Consider the following 15,899-nt stretch of genomic DNA (forward strand, 5'->3'; position numbering starts at 1 on the left):
GTTTTTCACACGGGAGAGCTGATCGCGCTCGTCCAGTTCGTATCTGAAGATTTCCATGTTCTTCTTGATGGATGCAACCTCCGAAACTAACTTTTCGACAGTCTCCAGTCTCTTCTCAACCGCCTCCACCCTTTTTTCCGTATCGGACATAGCTGCTAGAGCAAACTCGAGGCTCTTCTTTATGTCAGATATCTCTCCTCACATGGGCTTGATGCGAGTGAGCTCGACATCGATTTTGTTGAGCTTCTCCATTATTTCGGCTAGAGAACTAGCCGGTACCGTTTGTGAGGACGCTGCTGGAGTTACAATTGGAGACCCACTGCGGGCTGCATTACGCGTACACGGCTTCATAATGTTGTTATAGTCGGTTCACTTATGTTGACTGGTACAAATTGTGTTTATTTTATACACAGATAAACACTGGATATTACAGCAACTGTCACTTGATCGAAAATAGTGTTGATAAGTAGATAAGTTACTCCTGTCAGACTAGCGCCTGTTTGCCGCAATCCGTAGGGCACAGTTCAAAATCAGACACTTTCGGCCAATAGCGAGATAGATGACGACATTTACGACCAATGGCGATATAATGACAACACTTGATCTTAGCGCCTGCGTGTTTAGTCTGTTTACGATCTAAGAAATGTTTTTATAATTTTTGCTTTTTTTTTTAATCACCACACAGGTTTCACAAATCTAACTGACTGTAATCGTCGAACACCAAGTGATTTCAATTATTAAAAACGTTGTACTAGATTAACTTGTAAATCCTTATCGTTTAGGCAATTTTAATGCGGAGTGTATTTCGATGTATTCTAGACGGTATGTCTGTATGTACTTGTATGCATGTAATTATAAGCTTTGTATGTATGTAATTATAAGCTTTTCGGTATATTATAATAAAACAAATAAAAAACTTTATTCCACTTAATTTTATTTTGACCGTAACCGGTTTCAGCTCGTCAAAGCCATCTTCAGACTGGTACACAAAATTCTTAGTCTACGGTTTATATACACAATATATGGGGGAGGGGGGAGAGGGGTAGTTTATAGGGTTTTAATCAATTTTATTTGTTACTAAGCCGTTTAAGATTGTCGAATTTCTAAATATTTAAGCTTTTCGGTTTACCTTGTATTTCAATTATGATATAAAATATTTCAAAAGAAAAAATGGGTTTTTAGGCATGTAAAAAATTGTTTTTATTGTGTTATAGAACAAATCTACAGCATTCAAAACGTACAAACAAGCTAAATATCAGTGGCATATATCGTGAGGTTCATGTGTTATCACACGCGGAGGGTTCGACAACTGTTTTGAAGGAATCTTTATCAAAATCACTTATGTCTTCATTTTCCCAAAATGTCTTGGAGGTTTTGATGTCAGTCTAGTGGAAGATCTTCACGTCCTTCAAAATCATGTTGGGAACCCAGAAGTCAATCATATCGATAGGACGGTCAAGAGGGTAGCCGAAGGCGACGTCATCCACTATGCGCTTGTTCGAGAAGAAGTCATACTTGACATCCTTCATCTGTTTAACATCAGTAACGAGTTTGCCAAGATTTTCGACTGTACCGAAGGTCTTGCCTACGCGAAGAGGAGTTATCACAACGTACAACTGGAAAAACATACCTTCCACCTTACCCTTGGGGAGAAGCAGCCTGTCTGGGAAGCCAATGAAGGTATTAGTCTTGTCGAAGATAACGTCTTCGTTTCCGTTGATGATGGTGGTGAACTTCTTAATCAGTTCGATGGCTGGGGTACGATCCCCAATGGTGGTCATGAAATCGCGAGAGTTTCGTACGACAACGTTCTTGCCAGTCTTCAGCTTGTAAACAAACTTGTCCATTTCAATGAAATTTTCCTTGTTCTATAACCAGATTTCAAGGTTAAGGGGCACGTTGCCATTATGATGGGATTTAATCCCTCAATGGGTAACATGATGATAAAAGAAGTAGTAATAAAAAGAGTTATGAATTACAACATATTGTTTATTTCTACAGCGTACAAAACCAGAGCAAACAAGAGATCTCAAAATATTCATGATTGAATTTAATCCTAGGGCGTGTGCGTCGGACCGAAGGCCTTCCGCATCGGACTTTTTAATAATAGGTAGCAATGTTAAATGGTGTGACTAGAAAAGTGAATTAAGAATAAGTAACATGAAACGTGCGTGTGTGTGACAAAAGTATTCTGACCTGTTATAAAGAGTGGAGGGCGCCAAACATCATTTTACATGACGTTAAATTTAGATGAGAAAGCAATGACCAGCAAGACGAATTATAATATGTTGCGTCATTGTTCCCCAAAAGATCGATGTCTCGAATGTTCGTCCAATGTCGTTTGTCGCGTTCGCTGCGTCTTCCGGGATTGCGTCTACAGCCGGCGGGAGCCGTAATGGTACTGGCCGCTCGGCCCGCTCGAGTTGCCGTCTCACCTCTTCTTGCCAGAATTCAGTGTTTCCATACTCCGAATAATCTTGAAATGTAGCGGGTAGTAAAGAACTGCTACAATGCCCCCTCAGCCAAAAGACTTATGCCTATAAGTCTGAGGTTCGCCTGACACCTCGTGGCCAACAGGCCTTGAAACCACTCCTGCAGTAGAAATCAGTAGTTGCGTAAAGGAGGGCAGCAAGGGGCTTCAAAAATGACGACATGAGTTTCCGACGTCTATGTGGTGGAGCACCTCAGGTTCCAAGTTGTCCAAACAGGGCCCGTCCATTTCAGTTTCAGAAGTTGCCAGAGAAGGACAGCAAAGACGGACAGCATACTAAGATGATAAGTGATACTTCAGTCGCACCAGCACGGAAATGAAGAAGAAGCAAAGCAATCCAGATGATCCTGATGAGCGCATCATGTAGTACGTTGAGGGAAGATGATGATTGACTTGTTCAGTAGCACAGCACGGAGATGAAGAAGAAGCAGAGCAATCCAGATGATCCTGATGAGCTCATTATGTAGTAGGATGAGCGGAAGCAGAAGAAGTCTTCGTGAGAATGTTGGATGTCTAGCCTACCCGAACTGGTCATTGATTAAAGAAGCTAAAATTTATTAAAATAGCAAGCCCTTTTCAAGGAAAGAAGGTGCACACCTTACAAGCAAGAATTATAATATATTTACTAATTGAAAAAGGTGATGCTCAAGTTGAAAACCTGAATAAAAACTCTAACAAACTGTTTTGTATTAAAAGTGACAGTTGTACATAGGCGAGGTAACCAACAATGAAAAATAAATTCCAAGGCCCAAAAAAAATATAATAGTAAAACGTCATGATGACAAATGCAATTAATATTCAAAGGAAAATTTTCTTAAATAAGAAGAATTTACCGTAATATCGAAGATAACAGCTAAATAGTGTATAACCATACAAGTGAATGAAGCTAATAATCAAACCAAAAGCAATGGTAATTAAAAGTTTTGCACTACTTGACAATAGATGGCAGTAGTGTAGAAATAAATTTTAGATAGAAAATCAATAAATTTTCTTGTTAAAAAATATTGAATAAAAATCTAGAGTTTATAGAGCAATTATATAGAAATTAATCTAATCATAATTATTTTATTTTCAAGCACATATTCTTCCGTCACAGAGCGAACCAGTGAATGACTGAAGAATACCGTAGAAAATTGACGAAACACATGATTCGTTCCATACTTTTCCGAGCTCTGGAAAAGCAGGGAAGGAATCAAATTACGAAGAAAATGTTAAAACATGCACTACAATTAAATATGTAAAACATAAAACCCATTACAGAACCAACCACCATAAACCTGTGAAAGTGATAATGGCTTACCGACTATTGATATTGAAATTTTCATAAAAAGATCAACAAAAATATCTTAATTGTAAGCCTGATGAGGGCTATCATGTGCTAAAGAGCCTAAGCCATTATAATGCCACAATAACTCTCCAAAATAAGTGCTGAGGTGACAGCATCAAGATAGAAGTATATTTCCTTCAACATACTCCAACACAACAGAAGAGCTGGTATGCTAATGTGTGAAAACAAAAGCACGAAGCTCATGAGCTTATGATAAGGTCACTCAACAAGACATGACAACTTAATAAGTAAAGTCGAGCGCAAAATAAGCACATCTTAATCAATGATACTGAGAAAAACAGCGGTAAACAATAATCATAACGATGAGAGCGGATCCTCTTAAGAGAAATAGATGTGTATGACAATTTTCAGACAAAACACAATAACAATAGATACTTAATAATCATTAGAAATGACGACATAGTAACATACAAAGCAGGTTGAAAGGCGGAATGGAATTCCTCAGGGAAAAGAAAACCATTACTCCCAAACAACAAGGTATCAAAAAGGAAATAAGTTTCCTATACCCACGTGATCAGTGAAGGTACCAGAAACCCGTTCACTTTTTTTTGTAAATAATAATAAAAAAACAATTAATTTTCTGCCCTAATTAAATCTTTAATATGGAATGTTCCAATAGGCTTACCTTTCATATCTGCCAGTTTGTAAACGACGGCCGAGACCTTATCAATAATTTTGCTTCTTAAAAATTTTGGAGCAAGTTTGGCGGAGAAATGCTTAGAAGCATCGGACAACACGAAAGAGCGTCTCCAAACAATGTCACCAACTTTGAATTCCACATTCCTTCTACGAAGGTCATAGTGAACTTTATTCCGTTCGTAAGATTGACGTAAACACGTCCTAACTTGGCAGAAAATGTCATTAAGCTCAGAAACATCTTGAGCCCATGTGTCACGTTTCGAGAATGTTAAATCTTCCGAAGAAAAATCAGGTGATTTGTAATCTTTGCCTGAAACAATGGCTTCCCTGCCAAAATTTAAAAAGAAAGGGGTGTAACCCGTTACCTCGTGTACAGCAGTGTTAATAGCAAGCTCTATTTCAGGTAAATGATTTGCCCAAGTTCGATGATCCGTTCCCACGTACGAACTTAAGGCTGTAACTAAAACTCTGTTAATTCTCTCTACAGGATTATTCTGTGGATGATATCTACAGTTAAAAAACATGTGACGTACATGATATCTGTCAACTAAATGTTTCAATTCTTTCGAAATGTATTGGGGACCATTGTCTGCGATGATGCAATCCGGAACGCCAAATTTTAGGAAAATTTCATCCTCTATAATAGCAGAGACATTTTTCCCATTCGCACTTCTCAGCGGAAAAATTTTTGTAAATTTAGTGAAGAAATCAGCGACAACTAATAGATATTTATAACCTTTCTTGTAGGAGCTGGGAAGAGGTCCCAATAAATCTGTCGAGATAACCTGCCAAGGACGCTGGACCAACTTAGGATCTCCCATAAGACCGGGTGCAGCCTGATTTGAACTTTTCTGTCCTAAACAAGTGTGACATTTAGATACAAATTTCCTTACGTCTGAGGACATTCTAGGCCAGTAAAATTTCAAACAAATCCTATTCAGAGTTTTCATAATCCCAAAATGGGCAGATGTAGGAGGTACGTGATGTAACGCAATCAACTCTTGTCTTTGATCCTTAGGAACAACTTCCTTCCAATCATTAGGCTTATGCAGGGCTTCCATACTCTGCACATGCTTATATAAAACTCCCTCTACAAGTTTCCACTTCGAAAATAACTCAGGTTTAGCTAAAACGTCACGACACATTTTATTGTACCACCGATCAGTACTAATAATGGGAGATTGAACAATTGATGAAATAACTAAAGGATCGCGAGATAAAGCATCTGGCACAACATTTTCCTTCCCTTTCCTGTGTTCAATAATAAAGTTAAATTGCTGCAATCTGACAGCCCACCGAGCTAATCTTCCAGAAGGTGATTTTAAGTTTACTAGCCACTTCAGACTATAATGATCCGTAATTACTTTTACAGGGATGGGTGACCCTTCAATGTAACCCCTGAATTTCTCCAAAGCAAAAATTAACGCATTAAGTTCTTTCTCAGTCGGTAGAGCATGAGACTCTTAATCTCAGGGTCGTGGGTTCGTGCCCCACGTTGGGCGCCATTATAACCAGATTTCAAGGTTAAGGGGCACGTTGCCATTATGATGGGATTTAATCCCTCAATGGGTAACATGATGATAAAAGAAGTAGTAATAAAAAGAGTTATGAATTACAACATATTGTTTATTTCTACAGCGTACAAAACCAGAGCAAACAAGAGATCTCAAAATATTCATGATTGAATTTAATCCTAGGGCGTGTGCGTCGGACCGAAGGCCTTCCGCATCGGACTTTTTAATAATAGGTAGCAATGTTAAATGGTGTGACTAGAAAAGTGAATTAAGAATAAGTAACATGAAACGTGCGTGTGTGTGACAAAAGTATTCTGACCTGTTATAAAGAGTGGAGGGCGCCAAACATCATTTTACATGACGTTAAATTTAGATGAGAAAGCAATGACCAGCAAGACGAATTATAATATGTTGCGTCATTGTTCACCAAAAGATCGATGTCTCGAATGTTCGTCCAATGTCGTTTTTCGCGTTCGCTGCGTCTTCCGGGATTGCGTCTACAGCCGGCGGGAGCCGTAATGGTACTGGCCGCTCGGCCCGCTCGAGTTGCCGTCTCACCTCTTCTTGCCAGAATTCAGTGTTTCCATACTCCGAATAATCTTGAAATGTAGCGGGTAGTAAAGAACTGCTACAGTTCTTGTGCAATTTCAATTCCCGCTTCATGCTATCGTGTCTGGGTCCTAAGAAGATTCTGACAACGGCATCGGTTGTTTTGTCCGAAATAATGTGCAGCTTAACGTCGAACGGATGGTGGTTGAGACGTGATTGGATAACCTTGAACATGAATTTGTCACGGACCTCGTTCATCTCATCTCCCTTGCGGAAAACGGCATTGGTGATGTCAACATCAACCTTATCGAAAAATGTAACAAGTTTGTCAACAGTAACATCTACCAGCTTGACTCCGGAGAAAATGAGCTCATCTCGAGTGTATGGCTTGAGCATATCCTTGAACATAAATAAATTGTTCAAGAATCTCTTGGTCAGCTGGTAGAAAATGGGATCGCGGAGTGCAGTTGTATATGTCTCCAAAATAGTGGGGTTGGTCATGTAGCTGAAAGAAGATAAAATAATCATTAATAAAAACTTTTTTTCTATAGTTGTAATACGCAAGAATAAAAATAATAGCTTATTTGTAACAAAACTACGATGTTCTTAATTGTACTTACTCGAATGTGACATCATCACCGTTGCCCAGCAATTTCTTAGCGGTCAGTACTCCGAGCAGGTAATTACGGGTATTCACACAATCCTTGTTTGCCTGGATGATGTTTCCTAGCTTCTCGATATCCTCCGGCTTTTTCAGTGACAGCATCTTACCGTCCTCTGTTATAATGAAACCTTTGACAATGGCATCTCGAATACGTCTTTCATAGTCATCAACTTCTGTCAGATATAACAGGTTATCTTCTGTAAAGAGGTTGAAGTCATTCGGCCTTGAGGGGAATACCATTCCATTGAGGTGCTTCAGAGATGACTTGAATCCAGTCTTGATGTCCTTGGTCCACATGAATTTTGGGATTTCGTCCATATTGTTGGAAAGCCTTTCCATGTATTAACGAGCCAAAATCTGTTGGTGGGTGTAGAGGAACAACTCTCCTCTCCGGTCCTTGACCAATCCAAACTCCTCGCTGTTCATCCAGAATGGATAAGAGGCGTGGAAATAGAAGTAGTAAGTGTTCAGATCAATATCTTCTGAGAAATATGTCAACTTAGTTTCTTCATTAGTTGTCGTGTACCATCCACTTTAGTTGCTCTTGATGTAGAATGTATCGTCCTTTTTGTACACTCCATAGTAGTCAGCGAGTTTTCCATCTACAATGACTTCCTTCATCTACAAAGCCTTTGCCTTCTCGATCACTTCGGTGTTGAAGAAGTGGAATGGATGGATTTCATACGGAGGAGGAAGTTTCATTCCTCGAGTGTCCATACGATGAATCACGGCAACATTCAATGCGTACACAAACATTCCCTCGTTGACGCGGTCACGAGCCCAGCAAGCGACCCTGTAGAAGGTTTGGAAATCCTTCGCATAGTAGAACAAGTGGAACAGAGCCATAACCTCGTCTCTGTGCCTGTCATTGGTGACAGTGAAGATCTTGTTCTTTGGCAGCAGGCCAGTCTTGAGCAACTTGATGAAATCTTTTACTACAAAGATGTTCTGAAACAACGATGACGGTTTTTGGCTTTCTGAAGAAGATTGGGGATTCATATTTTCACATCTATTTGAATAAACTTGTATTTACAAGCAAAGTTGTTTGCTCTATTAAATATTTTATGTCATTACTTACGGTAAATTTATCCAAATGATCCTCGAAATGCCAATTTTCGCCGATCATCGCCTGGTCCTTGAAGTTCTTGAGAGTGTGCACGTGGCTCAAGAGGCGCAGAATATCTTTGTTGCGATTTATAAATTCCTTGTCAACTAAAAAAGCACGCACAAAAGATATGACATTAAGTTATGATAAAATTATATATTGTATAATTCTTGAATCTTAATAACGAGTTTATAATATTTTTATATTTTAAGGAATTGTCGTCATCACGCTTTCTGCGTAGCTTATAAAAGAATTTATTTTTTAAACTTTACCAAAAGAGGTTGTAGTGTGTTTTTAAAATATAGAAATATTTTCTTATTACCAGTGAGATCCTTGCCCGTGTTTCCAAACTTATAGTCCCCGAAGCCCACATCTTTGTCTAGGATGGAGTCAGTGATTTTGTTGGCGTTGGCCACAGCCAGTGAAACTAGACACAAGAAGAGGAACTTCATGTTGGCTCTTGCCGGTGACAATTGTGCATTCTGGAGAACTCGTAGCCCCTTTTAAACGATGGCTTATCTCTCTTTCCGAACGCTGCAGTTTTATCTCTTGCAGATTGATAGGCGGTCTATTTTTGTAAATCTATCTCAAGAACACAACATATATGAACGCCGAGAGTGCTACTGTATGTATATGCTAAGAAAATACCTACGTAGTAAATATATACATAGAGCCTTACCAATAAACTTGTTAAAAATTATTGACCGTTTATTAGTGAGAGGGGTAGTGAGTAGTTTTAGTACTACTGTACTTTTTACCCCCAAAATTAATTTTAACATCCAATTTTTTTATGTAATGTTAGCGTAGACACTGAGTACGTATTTATGGTGACTGGATCACAATGATAATTCATCACATCTTTAAAAAGTTATATAAAGTCATGGAAAGTAATAAAACAAAAACCTTATTAACTGGGTTAAATAGGTTAGGTTGGGTTGCGTTAGGTTTAGGTTATCGTTTCTAATGACTTTATATCACTTCTTAAAAGTGTGTTGAATTTTCACAGTGTTGAGTTAGCATAGACACTGAGTACTTATACATATTATTTCACTAACAAATAGACCATTAAAAATACAACAACAACTCATTTATTTCTAAGCGTCCCTTTCTAGATCTTGTTCATTACGCTTTCATCAGCCTCACATTCTTTCTTTTACCCCACATTTCACCGGCATTCAGTCTACTTCCATTCTTCCTCTGTCAGTTATATGCTTCGCTGCCACACATCAGCGTTGGTATCAGAATTCCATCTTGAACTGCTAGCCTCACTTATTTGGACATATTTTTATCAGTGACTATCACGTTCAACCTTTGTAGAGTTTCTTGCATTCAACTCTTCTTCGAATCTTCTTATCAGCCTTCCAAACTCTCTTGCCAATATCACTCTTTTTTACATTAGCTCCACACAGAAGGTCCCAAGGTAAATAATTCCCCTCAGAACCTATGTCATCTTTGGGGACGCTGCTATTTTATTTTTCCATTTGCTTGGAGGATATTTTTAGCATAGGAAGGATGGGAAGTTCTGGGAAGGAAAAAGGTACAAGAGGTGGGTAGGAATCTAGGGGTTAGTGAGTCCAGGACTGATGGACGTATGAATCCATCCCTCTCACTGCGGTGCAAGGCGATGTTCCGAGAGAGTCCTGTTGGAGTGGTCAAAGGGTTCCCTCAACCAGTCTCTCCCAATCTCTCCGGCCTGCCATGCAGACACAGATAAACCTCACCCCATGAACCGGGCACCCCTGCTATGTCACCAAACGTAGCGAACCACTCGGGGTGACGTATGGTATAGTTAATTTTTTAAAGTATTATTGTTAACCTCGATACAGGCTTAGTCCTATTGAGGTTGATTTTTATGAGAAAATATGTAATTTATCTATAGTGAGATGCAATAAATAAAATAAAATGTGGTTATAATCTAATTAGTCGATGTTAGTTAATTGCTGTTGTATTGCATTTAATTTTATCGAGCAACACACGACAGGTTATAAGCCAAATTCACGAATTATTTACTGAACACACACAGATTGCAAAAGTCCGTTTCCATTCTCCATTTGCACACAATTTTACGGTAAATTAACCCTTGGTCCCATTAATTCTGAAAACGAATGTTCTATCTTGGCAGATAAAGTAGTTATATTGTGCATTTACGCAAGCAATCACATGTTTTCACCAGTTACATCACACAGTTACCTACCTAAGAAAACACACAAATAATAATATTTTACGGTGCAACGGTACAACGTACAACGGTACAACGTACAACGGTACAACGTACAACGGTATAACGTACAACGGTACAACGTACAACGGTACAACGTACAACGGTACAACGTACAACGGTACAACGTACAACGGTACAACGTACAACGGTACAACGTACAACGGTATAACGTACAGCGGTACAACGTACAACGGTACAACGTACAACGGTATAACGTACGGGACATATTGTAATATTTAATCATTGAAGTCAATATTAGCGACTTTCAAACAAATGTTTGAAACAGAAAAAGATTTTGTCGCATCTAAGAATTGAACACAGAACCTCAGCCTTGCCTTTTTTTTTTTCAATTGTCTTCATTGATTAATATTACAATTTGTGGTTTTACTCATTGATTTATTTATCAACTGCATTTTAAACATGGCTAATTTTGAAACTCGAGTTATTGTAAAATATCAAGGGTTCATACAAAACCCGAAAATACTTACAGAAAAAGATTGGGTCGCATATGAGAATTGAACCCAGAACCTCAGCCTTGACTTTTTTATTTTTCTATTTTCTTCATTGATTAAATATTACAATTTGTGGTTTTACTCAATTATTAATTTATCAGCTGCATTTTAAACAACGCTAATTTTAAAACCCAATTTATTGTAAAATATCAAGGGTTCTTATAAAACTCGAAAATACCTACAGAAAATGATTGGGTCGCATCTGAGAATTGAACCCTGTACCTCCGCCTTACTTTTTTTTATTTTTCTATTTTCTCCATTGATTAAATATTGCAATTTTTACTCTTGATTAATTTATCAGCTACACTTTAAACAACTAAATTTATTGAAAAATATCAAGGGTTCCCACAAAACCCGAAAATACTTACGATTTCCTTGAAAATACTTTCCTTATAGCAGTTATTTATCCATAGGGCCCAGAATATTTGACATCCTTACCTACGCTACAAGTCGACGATTTTGATTTTTTTGACACTAGAACGGTTTCGAATTTTCGGCCTACTAATCTTATGCGATACTCAATACACTCCAGTATCGCGCTAGTGATAGACCACTATTCAGAATCAAAAAGTTGTTTGAAATCACGTTAGCCGTATTTGGTTACCAGATTAAATGGCCAAGTACTTCCTTACCCTTCTCCTATCCGTCTCCTTTTCCTCCTCGTACCCTTAAGCCTCACAACATACCCAAATAGGGGATGCCATAGTTTCAATGGCTCCGGTTAGTAGAGAGCAGTCATTAACATGGATTATATTATTTTATATTATGGTAGACGTATTCTGTTATTTCAAGAGTTCAGCTCATTTTAGGGTTACTGTTGCACCGAACGACTCACTTTTAATATGGAAATATGCAGTATTAGGGTGTTACTAATAAATAAAAGTTACTAATAAATAAAAAAAGTTTTTGAAGATCGCATTATCAGCCGCAGAGCTGATGTCGTTTGGCCACCTCGGAGCTGCGATTTGACACCGTTGGACTATTATTTGTGGGGTGCCCTCAAAGATAAGTGTTACGCCGACCAGCCAGAGACAATTGACGCTTTAAAGGACAATATTCGTGAAGCCATTGGTGAAATACAGCTGCACACAATCGATAATGTGCTTAAAAATTGGACCGATTGTGTAGGCTACGGCATGACCAGCCGAGGCAGCCATTTGCATGAAATTATTTTCCATTATTAACCGGAAGGATTGTACTTTCAAATAAAAAAAGAAATTTGAGAAAATATTCAGTAGTTTTTTTTTAGCATTTTCTAAAAAAAAAGTTATTTGGCGGACCCTTTATTATAAGGTTGTTTTTATTGTCTAGCTCTGACCATGATTTTTTCGTAACGAAAACGGTGACAGCCCAAATCGGCAGTTGTAACTTCTACCTACCTATCGCGAACGCTGCACATCCCGATGCTGAAATCAGATTTAGTTTTTTTTAGTTTCGTAAACATATCTAAGTTCAATTTAAAAATATAATAATAGACTCCGTGAGAGTATGAAAAAACATGTATGTATATATGATATGGATAATGCTGAGTTCCCACCTTATCTATTCTATGGTCTATTTCATAGAACGACTGTTGAAATCGATTCAACTTTGGGTTTCTACCGCATAGAAAGCCTGTACTCACTGATCTATTTCATAGATTCTATGAAATAGATCAGGTGGGATTCCAGCTTAACTTTAGAAAAATGGTTAGGGTATCTTACAAATCGAACAAATGCATCAATGATAATTATTTCGAAACAAGATGAACTAACAAAGTTAAGCCTAAGATTTTGATGCAGATTTTAAATTATTTTAAAATTAGAGGAACATGGGCAAAAGAGTTTTTGAAATTATATAAAATATGAAATTTATAATTTTGGAAATATGAAAATTTAGCTTTTTGAAAATTTTCATAAATTTTGATAATTATGATATTTTGGAAAATGTGAAATTTTGGAATATGTGAATTTCAAAGACATAAAATTTTGGAAATGAGAAAAAAATTGTTAAATTTATTATAATGTTAAGAAAAGAATAGGGATTTTAAGTATATAATAATATAAATATCAATCAAAAATCTCATGTCAACAGGAATATTATAATAATAGTAATACGCGTAGATACCCGCCTGATAACTTTACATGGGTGAAAACAATCCAGAGAAAGTGTTAGTAACAAGCGCCAATTATTATTCGACGTATGGTTTGAATTTAAAATAAACAACTATTATAAATAACAATATTTACTATTTCTACGAAAGTCATTTAAGCAATAAATCTCAAGGTAATTATGTTATATGTGTATATTATTGTGAAGTAATTTTCCATCCTCATTATGAAAATTGAAGGAGATTCGTTACCAAGCGCCCTTGAGGTGATATCTCACAAAAGCGGCATTATACAAATTGTCCAATAAATAAAATAAAATAAATAATCTACGATAGGTGTACGCTACAGAGTGAGTGGGTTCTTAGTTCTTACAGGATCAACTTTTAACGCAATGCACGCACTATGTGGGAAAGGGTGTTTCACAATGAAAATAACGCTATTTTGAATTGCACGCACAGTTATAATAGCTGTTATATAATATAGTGTTGTAAATTCAGGATAATTGGTCACCATGGTACCGCTAAAAGTGTAGCTACATGGCTAAAGTATAAATTTCGTAAGTTCTTGGCCAAGATGTGTACCTTCCTTGCTAAGGTAGATATCACAAATAGCTATGTGCAAAGGTACCCCCGAAAAGGTAGCTTCGTAACTCAGTCTAGATTCATTGCTAAACGGAGAGAAATCGATTTTGCTTTCATGATAAATTAATAGGCCTTACTAATAAAACATCAATTTAAGAATGTTTTATCTATTTGCCTTGATAATATATCGCGTCGGTACAGAGGATTTTCGTGGTAATGGAAAACTATTTAATGCAATATTTTCATGAACACGTCTTCCGGCATCACGATAATATATTCGGAATTTACTAAAGGTTTATCAGGAAACCTCTTCATTCATTCGTAAGACTTGCAATCCTGTTTTTAACCGGAATTACCAATAATTTTAAGAAATTCGTAATAAATTAGCAATAGTATTTTTTCTCCGTGTAAGGTACCATCGAAAATGTAGGTTCATAGCCAAAGTATCGCTCAAAGTGTTGCTACTGTTTGCCGAGGTACCGGATAAAGTGTACCTTCATAGTCAAGGTACCACAGAAAGTGTAGGTTCATAGCCAAAGTATCGCTGAAAGTGTAGCTACTGTTTGCCGAGGTACCAGATAAAGTTTACTTTCATAGTCATGGTACCACAGAAAGTGTAGGTTCATAGCCAAAGTATCGCTGAAAGTGTTGCTACTTTGCCGAGGTACCAGATAAAGTGCACCTTCATAGTCAAGGTAACACAGAAAGTGTAGGTGTCCAAAGTAACTTTGAATTGGCAAGTTAGGTTTTACGCAGTGTCCCTTCACGGCCAAGGTATCGCTGAAAGTGTAGCTTCATTACTACCTAGTGTGATTCCATAGCCTTGGTACTAGGAAAAGGGACAACGCATTATGTTATCAAATTTAACGCCATTTTTAATATTTGACATCTGAACTCTCCACGAATCACCGATTGTCGGTGGTTTATCATATTTTATCTTGGATTATTAACATGAGCATTGTTTAAACAAGTCGAATATACCCATTATGACGATGCCACATGTAACATGAAATGTAAAACAACTGACCTTAAAAAATGTGGAATAATAAGAAAATCACCAACGAAGACAAATTTAATGAATATACTGTCCTAGATCAACTATTACGCCCGAATTACACCTTTATTGGAGAATAGAGGTGATCACATGTGGAAGAGAGAGAGGGTGAGTCAATTGATTGAGATTAGTTTAAAGTGCTGTTAAACGGTATGGCAATGGAGGAAACAGAGAAAAAATAGGAGAATTTTACAGCAACAAACTTCAAACATTTCTAAAAAATTCTATAAGCTGAGAAAACCACTTTCAAAGTTCGAATCCAAGCTTTGCTTATACTTCAGATTACAATTTTCAGAACGAATCAAAAATTTCAGTCTGTTTGGCGCCCTAGAGCCTGGGAAAACGGCTTTCAACGTTCGAACCCAAGCCTTGATTATAATTTTTCCACAAATGCCACGTTATTCAGATTTTGTTATTGAATCCACTTCACAATGTTTCTGTTGTATAAATACATTTTTTTCATATAGCGCTGCATTCGAGTTATCAAGTCCCGCCGACTGAAGGACTGTATACAATACCTGTTTTTTTTTATATAAAAGCAAACCGCGCTGACTGCTTTTATGCACGAGCCAGGCTAACACTTGAACTCAGTCCTGGTTGCAGTTCTTTCATAGAAATGTTATATTATGAGTTATGATAATAGAGATGGATAGATTAGAAACTTGTCGAATAATCGAAATATCAGATTATGAAACAAATAATTTAAAAAATAAAATAAATGGGGTTGACACAAACAACACAAACTTAGGATCATGGGATTATATTGGTGCGTATAAAAACACTTCCAACGGAGATATCCTTGCGAAAAGTCACTGAGAAGCAGATTTTACCATATTAAATACCCGATTAAATGGTTTCCTCATTATGACCAATAAATGTTTATATTAATAACAAAATGGAAATACCCAAATATATTTCTGTGCTTCTGGTATTTTGGCAAGATCATGTTTGAACTTTTATTATTATTTTGTATGCACTGTTGTGACGATAGCGCCACTTCGAAAATTAACACAAATTACCATTATCAGTTGTGACGTTTATCATTCCTAGCGCAGACCCGTGAAAAACAGTTTTAATTTTCTAAATGGCAATTAAAATAATTTTCTGTTAAAAATATTATATATATATATA

The 15,899-nt window shown here is 37.1% G+C and overlaps 1 protein-coding gene and 1 pseudogene across 1 annotated transcript in view; one reads left to right on the forward strand and one right to left on the reverse strand.

Annotated features, from left to right (window-relative positions):
- The window catches only part of LOC149419379 (uncharacterized), a 184,259-nt gene that overhangs the window by 137,053 nt on the left and 31,307 nt on the right, over positions 1-15,899 (forward strand). The gene's annotated exons all lie outside the window — the stretch shown is intronic.
- On the reverse strand, positions 1,386-8,762 carry LOC149419384 (basic juvenile hormone-suppressible protein 2-like; annotated as a pseudogene).

Source organism: Hesperophylax consimilis, chromosome 12 (genome assembly GCF_061612785.1).
Source record: "Hesperophylax consimilis isolate HC1 chromosome 12, BYU_Hcon_1.0, whole genome shotgun sequence".
NCBI lineage: Eukaryota > Metazoa > Arthropoda > Insecta > Trichoptera > Limnephilidae > Hesperophylax > Hesperophylax consimilis.